Consider the following 8,062-nt stretch of genomic DNA (forward strand, 5'->3'; position numbering starts at 1 on the left):
GATACTTTGCGTAGGTAGGTACCTATATGGCATCTAGCATAGAATATTAATGTATAACTTTTGAATTACCTCTATGAATTTACCAAACTGCTCATCCATTTTGGCTTTCCAATTTCTACGTGGCAATGGTAGGAAGGTAGTGTCATGGAAATCTTGCTGTGATTCTCACTCTTATGGCCCAACTTCTTCAACTTTATCATTTCTCTTCTCCTCCTCCTACACTACCACTAGTGTCTTACCTATCCTTGTTAGATATGGCGGATCACGAGTAGACTTGCCACCTCTTGTGGTTATGCCATTAACTTTTTCAAGGTTAGTGGCAAAAGGCAGAGCAGCAGCCAACTGGGCTAATTGAAATTCTATCTTTTTATTATAGCTAAGTTGGTCTTTTATGGCAGAAGAAAAATTATCCATTTTAGTGTTTAAGTTTTCTAAGACCTTATCATTAAAAGCAAGCTTTTTAGAAATATTCTCATTAATCCTGGCTTGTTCTAAGATTAAGTCTCTTAAGGATGGTTGTTTGGAAATATTGTAGTAATTACCTAGGTACTTACCTTGGTAATTTGACCATTGTTGTTGATTCCATCCTTGTTTCTGTTGTTGTGGAGCCGAGTTATTGATGATGATGTTTGCATCTTCTTGACATTCAGGGAATTCAACCCCAAATATTCCCCACATATATTTTGAGCATTGAATGCATCTTGAATGGCCTAATGATCTCTCTTGTAATTGTTTCGTTGTTCGAGCCAATTCAAGAGTACATCCACCTTGGTTGACAATGCACACACCTCTTCTAGTAATTCTTCGCTCTTATTGCATGATTGAATGTTGCATGATGACCAGCCTTGATTAGAGTCTATCTTCTCCATAAGAGTTTTAGCTTTTCCAAGGGTGAGTGAAATAAATGATCCTCTAGTAGTGGCATCAAGTTGTTCATGAGCTTTCTAAGTTCATCCATGATAAAAACTTTGCATGAGCAACCAATCTTCCATCCCATGGTGGGGACAATCTGAAACATATTCTTGAAAATGTTCCCATGCTTCTGGAATGGTTTCACCTTTCTGTTGTTGGAAATTTGAAATCTTTCCTCTTAAGGCATTGGTCTTGCCTATAGGAAAGAACTTTTCTAGGAAGGCTTTTGAACACTTTGCCCATGTATTGATGTGATCTTTGTTGCTATAGAACCACTGCTTTGCTCTTCCCATAAGTGAGAATGGGAACAAACGAAGTAGTATGATGTCTTGAGCAATGTCCTTGATGACGACCATGCTACTTATCTCTAGGAAATTCTGAAGATGAGCACTAGCATCTTCATGTGCCTTTCCACTGAATGGGGTAGCTTGCACCATGTTGATGAGGCTTGGCTTGAGCTCAAACTCAAGGTTGTCGCTTTTGAGTGTTGGTCCAGTGTGAACGTTCTCGGTGCTTGGGGCAGAGAACTCACGCAGAGTCTTGCCAGCCATGGCTTCAGAAACTAGTGTTGAGCTTCCTCTTAATTCAGTTGATTCTGATTGATAGAAATTGTTGAATCACAACCAATCCTATAATACCCTGTATAAGATATGAACAAAGACAAAATAAGGGTAAGCCTACTAAAGTAAATATTATGGTTTTATCAATAAGTATTTATTTAGTCAATTATCTTAGCCATGTGCGCCTCCCTGGCAACAGCGCTAGAAATGCTTGTTGACATGTCTTAGCATCACTCTTTACTAAGTTGTCATCCCTAGCATGATGCCAGAAATGCGTTGTTGGTAATTATTAATGACACCTGTAAACTTAGAGATAAATATGTATATAATAAGGTATCCGCAAGTGCACAGATAATATACCATTGTAGCATTTCACCCAGGAGTATGCCAGGTATCATTATTTATATTTTATCCACAGGGAGGAGCTGTAGGGTTGTGTTGGCATAGAGATATTGATAAATATGTATACTTATGATAAAAACCATTCTTATGCTATGGTAGGGGTAACTCAAGTGATATATGAGTAATAATGGTATTCCAGAGATAGAAATAGAGACTCATAAATGTAGTATGGCTAAGCAGGAGATTTGTGAAGAGCAAAAGATTTCTAAGTCATTACTTATCTACTAAGTCTTTTGTACACTCAAGTATATACACTCTCATCTATAGTATAACTAACTTTGGATCTAGGCATAAGGAACATTACTAAGGAAGATCAAGAACAAAGCTTGTCTCCCTTCGTAATCACGTTCTACGTGGTCTACAAACGGGGAGTGGACTACAAAGGACTCAATGGTAGTGTCACATCCATGATCTACCACATGACCCAGAGTGCAGAATGCATCCATAGGCAAACAATATCTAAGCACCATGCTTATATAATGTCAACCACTTAACTCTATCGAGAACTGAGCTAAGAGCTTTGCGAACATAACCATATATTCATCATCAAGCATAACTATATCAAGCATACAACTAGAGCAAACTAGGAACATAATAAATTGCAAAGTAGCACAAAGTCATAAATAAAGAGATATAATGGCTATACCAGTCTCTAGACGACAGATCTGGAATCCTGAGCGATAGCCCAAACTCTACTTGAACGTTGCTAGCTAGCCTATACTAGAATCTTGGAGAATTGGAGCTCTATTCTCTTCTCTCTAGAAACCCTAATTTCTGGTCTACTCTTGACTTATGGCAGATTGCTCTAGAGGGGGCCAAGGGCTGGTTATATAGGCCAAAGCATCAATCCTAAGTCCTCGGATCAAACTGACTTAAAAGAACGGCGTAGATGCAACCTAGGAAGCGGTGGAGGAACTGATGTCGAAGCGGAGGCTGACATGTAGGGACAGGGGGCCGAGCGGCCTATAGGTGGGGCCAGCTAGCCCCACCTATCATCCCCTCTGTGTCTACTTTGGTGGTGTGGCTTCTAGTGTCCTCTAGAACCTCTAGGAGTTGATTTCGCAGCGGATAAGCATGATTTAGTTTGACATTTTGATCCCCCTTGCCAGTTTTCTAGAATAACCCTGCTAAAAACACATATTCATAAAAACTAGTGGAAATTGTTAGTTTCAACCCCTAAGTCTATGTTGGTGATTGTTTTTATGCATTTATTCATGTTATGTTGATGGATTATGATTGATGATAACTACCGTCAACAGGCGACCCCTAAGAACATGGACTCTGAGTCTGATTCTGAGGGGAGCTACCATCTGCTAAGAGAATGCAACATGTTGCATCTCTCGGAGGATGGGGTGGTGTTGGCGAAGGACGCAAAGGATGATGCCTATCCAATTCCACGCACCCTCGAAGAACATGCCGAGTATGACCAGGAGTGCCTAGAACGAGCCAGAGCCCATGAAGCTGATCAGGCCAATGAACATCACGGTGACAAATGCCCTAGCCCACACCACCTCCATGCTAAGGGCATGCGGGAGTGGGCATGCCGTGTGTATGATCAAATCTAGCAGGACAAGAGGGAGATGCCTATCTTCCCTCGAGCCAGCTAGAATGTCACGGCGACCACCATGATCATGCGGACAGCCCCTAAACCCTCGACCGATGACGGAAAGCGCGTCCATTAGGAGCAATGAGACCTACTAGAAACTACGGTGGTGTAGCAGGCTCAAAGCTCAATAGAGAGGCAACATCCTGAGGCCAGCCTCATTCATATCTCCTCAGCGTGTGGTGCCCCCAAGGGGCACCACACGCCAAGCATGCTCCAACTAGGTGACAATGGCACGGCGTGTAGGCAAGAACCCTCCCTACTACATAGCCGCTACATCGGAAACCATAATGCCCGTCTAGCTAAAGGCGTCAAGTGCCTTAGGCCAAACTAGGTAGGCAAAGATTAACTACACTTTGGTCACAGTGGCCCAGACAACCATGGTCGACATCACAGGGTTTGGGACGCTCGACGCAGACCAAGCCCAGACGCCTATAGCCCGTAGGCCTTCGCAAAAAGGATCTGGCAGACGCCATTCCTGGTGCGTTTCCATGCACCGCCGAACATTGTCAAGTATTCTAGGGACACCAACCTTGCCATGTGGTTCGAAGACTTCCACCTCACTTGTCGAGCAGGCAGGGCGGATGACGATCTCTTCATCATTCAATACTTACCTCTCTACCTTGTGTAAAGCGCCCGAGCATGGCTCGAGCATCTCCCCATGGACAGCATCCACTCTTGGGTGAACTTCAAGCATGTCTTCATAGGGAACTTTCAGGGCATGTACATGCACCTTGGAAATTCCTTGTATCTCAAAGCCTACAAACAAAAAGTGGGAGAGACTCTACGCGAGTACATCCACCGCTTTTCCAAGCAATGCAATGAGCTTCCCGATATCATGGATATGGACATGATCGGAGCGATCATCTCCGGCATGACCAATGAAGCACTTGTTCATGAGCTTGGACACTGTAAACTGTAGACAACATGGGAGTTGCTCGACCTCATGACAAGACACACCTCTGGTGAGGAGGCCATCCATGCAATCTTCTACAAATACAAGGGTAAGGCTCAAGCTAAACCCACGAATGAGGCTAAAGACCGTGGTCAATGAGTAAAGGACAAGGACAGCTGGTGGTGTCATGACAGTGATTTTGTCGTGGCGGTCAACAGGGTCCATAAGCATAAGATTGGCAAGCTCAACCATGTCAGCTTTGACAAGATTATCAAGATGTCATGCCACAATCACGGCTATCTAGTCAAGTACACCCTCAAGGAGTGTGACATCATCAAGCGCTACTTCAGCGGCGATTACAAGGCAACCAGCACGGATGCATGTAGGCAAAGAGGAGAAGGGGGATGCATATCCCAACCCAAAAGGGTGCCTCATTATCTTCAGGGAACTAGTGGCATATAAGTCCAAACGCTGGCAGAACCTCACAGCTAGGGAAGTCAAGTGGTCGCCCTAGGCAAAGTCGTCCTGTCTTTCCTGAAATGGTCAGAAACCACGATCACTTTCGACAGAAGGGATCACCCCAACCTCATTCTACAACCGGGATGCTTCCTACTCATTGTGGACCCAATCATCAGCAAGACCCGCCTATCTCATGTCCTCATGGACGGCCGGAGTGGCCTCAACCTCCTCTACACCAAGACTTACGACACTATGGGGCTTTCACGGGCGGCAATACAACCATCCGGCGCTCCATTCCATGGAGTTATACTCGGGCTTTAGGCTATTCCCCTTGGATAGGTAGACTTACCCATGACGTTCAGAGGTTGAGCACATTTCTGCATAAAAACACTCACCTTCGAGATAGCAGATTTCCCTGATGCCTATCACACCATTTTGGGCCGACCATGCTACTCCAAATTCATGGCCATCCCCAACTACACTTACCTAAAGCTCAAGATGCCCAGTCCTCATTGAATCATCACTATAAGAGGCGACCTCTAGCAGGGCCACCTCTGTGAACAGAAAACTACAACATTGCGATGGCCATGTGCCAACACCTGGGGGCTAGACCCGAACAAGACTTCCCTATGTGGTAGGAGAACACATGGAGGTCACACTCTGCGACCTCGGCCATGGCATGCGACGAGGCAGGTGACGACACTACATGAGGATGATGCAAATGATCAGCGCCATAGGGCTCGCAGCACAACGCATTTGTCGATTCAACGAGCCGCGTGCTCTAGGCCTTGCCACGTCAAGCACCATGAATGCTGAAGGCCACGACCAATGATGTGGACACTCGGCGTTTGCATCAAAGCTACTCTTAGCCTACTGAGACTTTGTACATAATGATCCATGAATCCTCCCTGCGCCCAGAGATCACAACATGCCTCAATGAGCACACATCAAAGCGACACTCTGAGGATGCATGCGATCCCAAGTGACTCATGTCAATCGGCGCGTGCCAGTCGACACGGTTCACTCACGGGGACTACGCCGTGGCATACCACACGCTGATGCTCACCAGAAGGAAGATCACCATGACCCATATGAAAGGGGATGATGAGAGGCACACTGCCACCAGATCTACCCTAGGACACCTTGGTCACAAAAATAGAGTCACACTAAGCTAAGCTTTGCGGGTCGATCCCTAAGCAAGGTCACATGACTATGGCATTCAAACGATCGGATCACCGATGAGCACATGAAAGGAAAAGAAGCATGAGATACAAACAAAGAAAATTTATTCATTAAAAGACCCTAGGTACAACCCAAGGTCCCTAGCCACCGTCGTGTAGGATGTCCACTACGTTTATGCCGGCCACGGCGGCGGTGAAATTGTTGACCAGCTCCACCTGCTCCACCTGCCTGGCATGGTTCGGGAACCCGGGCGCCACCTAATGAAAGTCCTGGCTGGTGTAGAGATGCAGGGCGATGAGGGCGACGCCGGCTCCCTACCAGACTCTGGCCACCACCGTGCATTCACGGTCCTCCATCAGGAGAACCTCCCGAAGGTGAGCCTCCTCCATCTCATGGTGGGAGGCCGCCAGCTGCTCCACCAACATTGATGACAAGAAGATAGGAAGATTAGGAATCGCAAACAATGAACAGGACAATAAGACTAAGAAGCATGCTTACCCATGATGTAGGCCTAGGTGTCGGCGGCCATCGCCTGCGCGGTGGCAATTTCCCTCTCTGAGGCCTCAAGGGCCACCCTAAAGACGTCAAGGCAGCGCTCTAGCTGGCTCACTTCATGGGTGGCATCGGAGCAGTGCTAGCGGACCTCATCGGCCTCACGAGCGAGCTCACAAAACTCACAATGATCATCCGAGGACGATGATGATGAGCCCCCCTATGGGCAAGGTCATGGCACGAGCAGCACTAGTGGCCCCTCTAGACGTGGCATGGGAGGTAGCCCTACAAACATGCATAGTCAATACAAGTTGAACCTTTGAACTTGAACCTCATCTGAATGCACTTACCCCAGATAGCGTAGGCATGGACGAAGAGGCCACGGTGCCCCACCAGCACCCGACGACTCCTCCAATAGTTGTTTGTCATGATCCATTCCAGTCGACGAGGAAGGAACTCTAGATGTGTGAGAGCAAGAATGAGGAATTGGTGGAGCAGGTGACCCAAAGCGAACGCATCCCCACTATACCGCTCCAAGCGTATTTATAGCCGCTAAGGACACTCAAGGCACACGCGCGTTCATTCACATTTACTAACTGCTAGGAAAACCCCGCAGAGTAGGTGAAGCGATCAGAGGAAAGGCGGAATGACGGTTGCCCACGTGGTGGCATAAACCAAGTAAGTTATGCACATCCACACTCTTTCCATATCATTTTGATTTATGCGCCCGTGTTCCGCGGTGCACGACTGCTTGTGAGTGGGTGCCATTATGTCACGAGATGACCGGGGAGGCCAACCGCCCCTAAAGAGTGTGCGTAGAATGACCCACCACGACCACGACCCAGCATCGTGCTTAGAAAACCCACTCTTGGGGTGGTCCTTAGAAGGGCTTGAGGCCACAAAAGGGATAGGGGTAGAGAGGAGGTGGGCCCCATGGCTCTAATCAGTGGTATAGAGCCACATGACTGTCTCTCCCTGTGTTCAAGTCATCCGCTTCGAAGTCTCCTAGGTAGACCCCCTGAGGGGAGGCATCTTGCCCTCTAGCCACTATGGAGGTGGTTGGGGGCCGACGGGATTGATGGTTGATGATTATGGGACGTCTCTCAATGAGGCATAGCCGAACTCCACATCAATTGGGGAGGATATCAGGTCTCACTCGAATTACCCATCGACCCCGATGAGGCGCACCGCTCCGACCACGTGGTTATGGTGGACATGCCTCTCCATGCATGGGGTGAAACCAAACCTGCCTGAAATAGGGCATCATGACCTCTTGAGGTCGGTAGAGATGCCGAGAAAAATAGGAGTTGGGTCCCCCTAGCCCCATAAAGGGGGTCGAGGCCAAGCCACGACCAAAACTCCTCCTGGCATCCTAGGTCTAAAGACCTAAGGCTACCTTCAAAGACTCATAAACCATCAAAGGTCTACGACCTCTCTGGGAGGGATCGATGAAGCAAATGGCCTGGGCCACGCAGTAATAGCTTCCACATGAAGCAATGCGGAGCCCAAAATGTGATCATGGATCGGTCACGTGGAAAAAACAAAAGGTCCAAAACC

General features: G+C 47.2%; 1 non-coding gene across 1 annotated transcript; it reads left to right on the forward strand.

Moving 5' to 3' along the window:
* The first annotated feature begins 990 nt into the window (after window positions 1–990).
* On the forward strand, window positions 991–1,097 carry LOC136547823 (small nucleolar RNA R71). The gene has a single exon (XR_010781772.1). It is a non-coding gene; the product is annotated as a small nucleolar RNA R71 (small nucleolar RNA).
* The last annotated feature ends 6,965 nt before the right edge of the window (window positions 1,098–8,062 follow it).

The sequence above is a fragment of the Miscanthus floridulus genome, chromosome 3 (genome assembly GCF_019320115.1).
Source record: "Miscanthus floridulus cultivar M001 chromosome 3, ASM1932011v1, whole genome shotgun sequence".
NCBI classification, from domain to species: Eukaryota; Viridiplantae; Streptophyta; class Magnoliopsida; order Poales; family Poaceae; genus Miscanthus; species Miscanthus floridulus.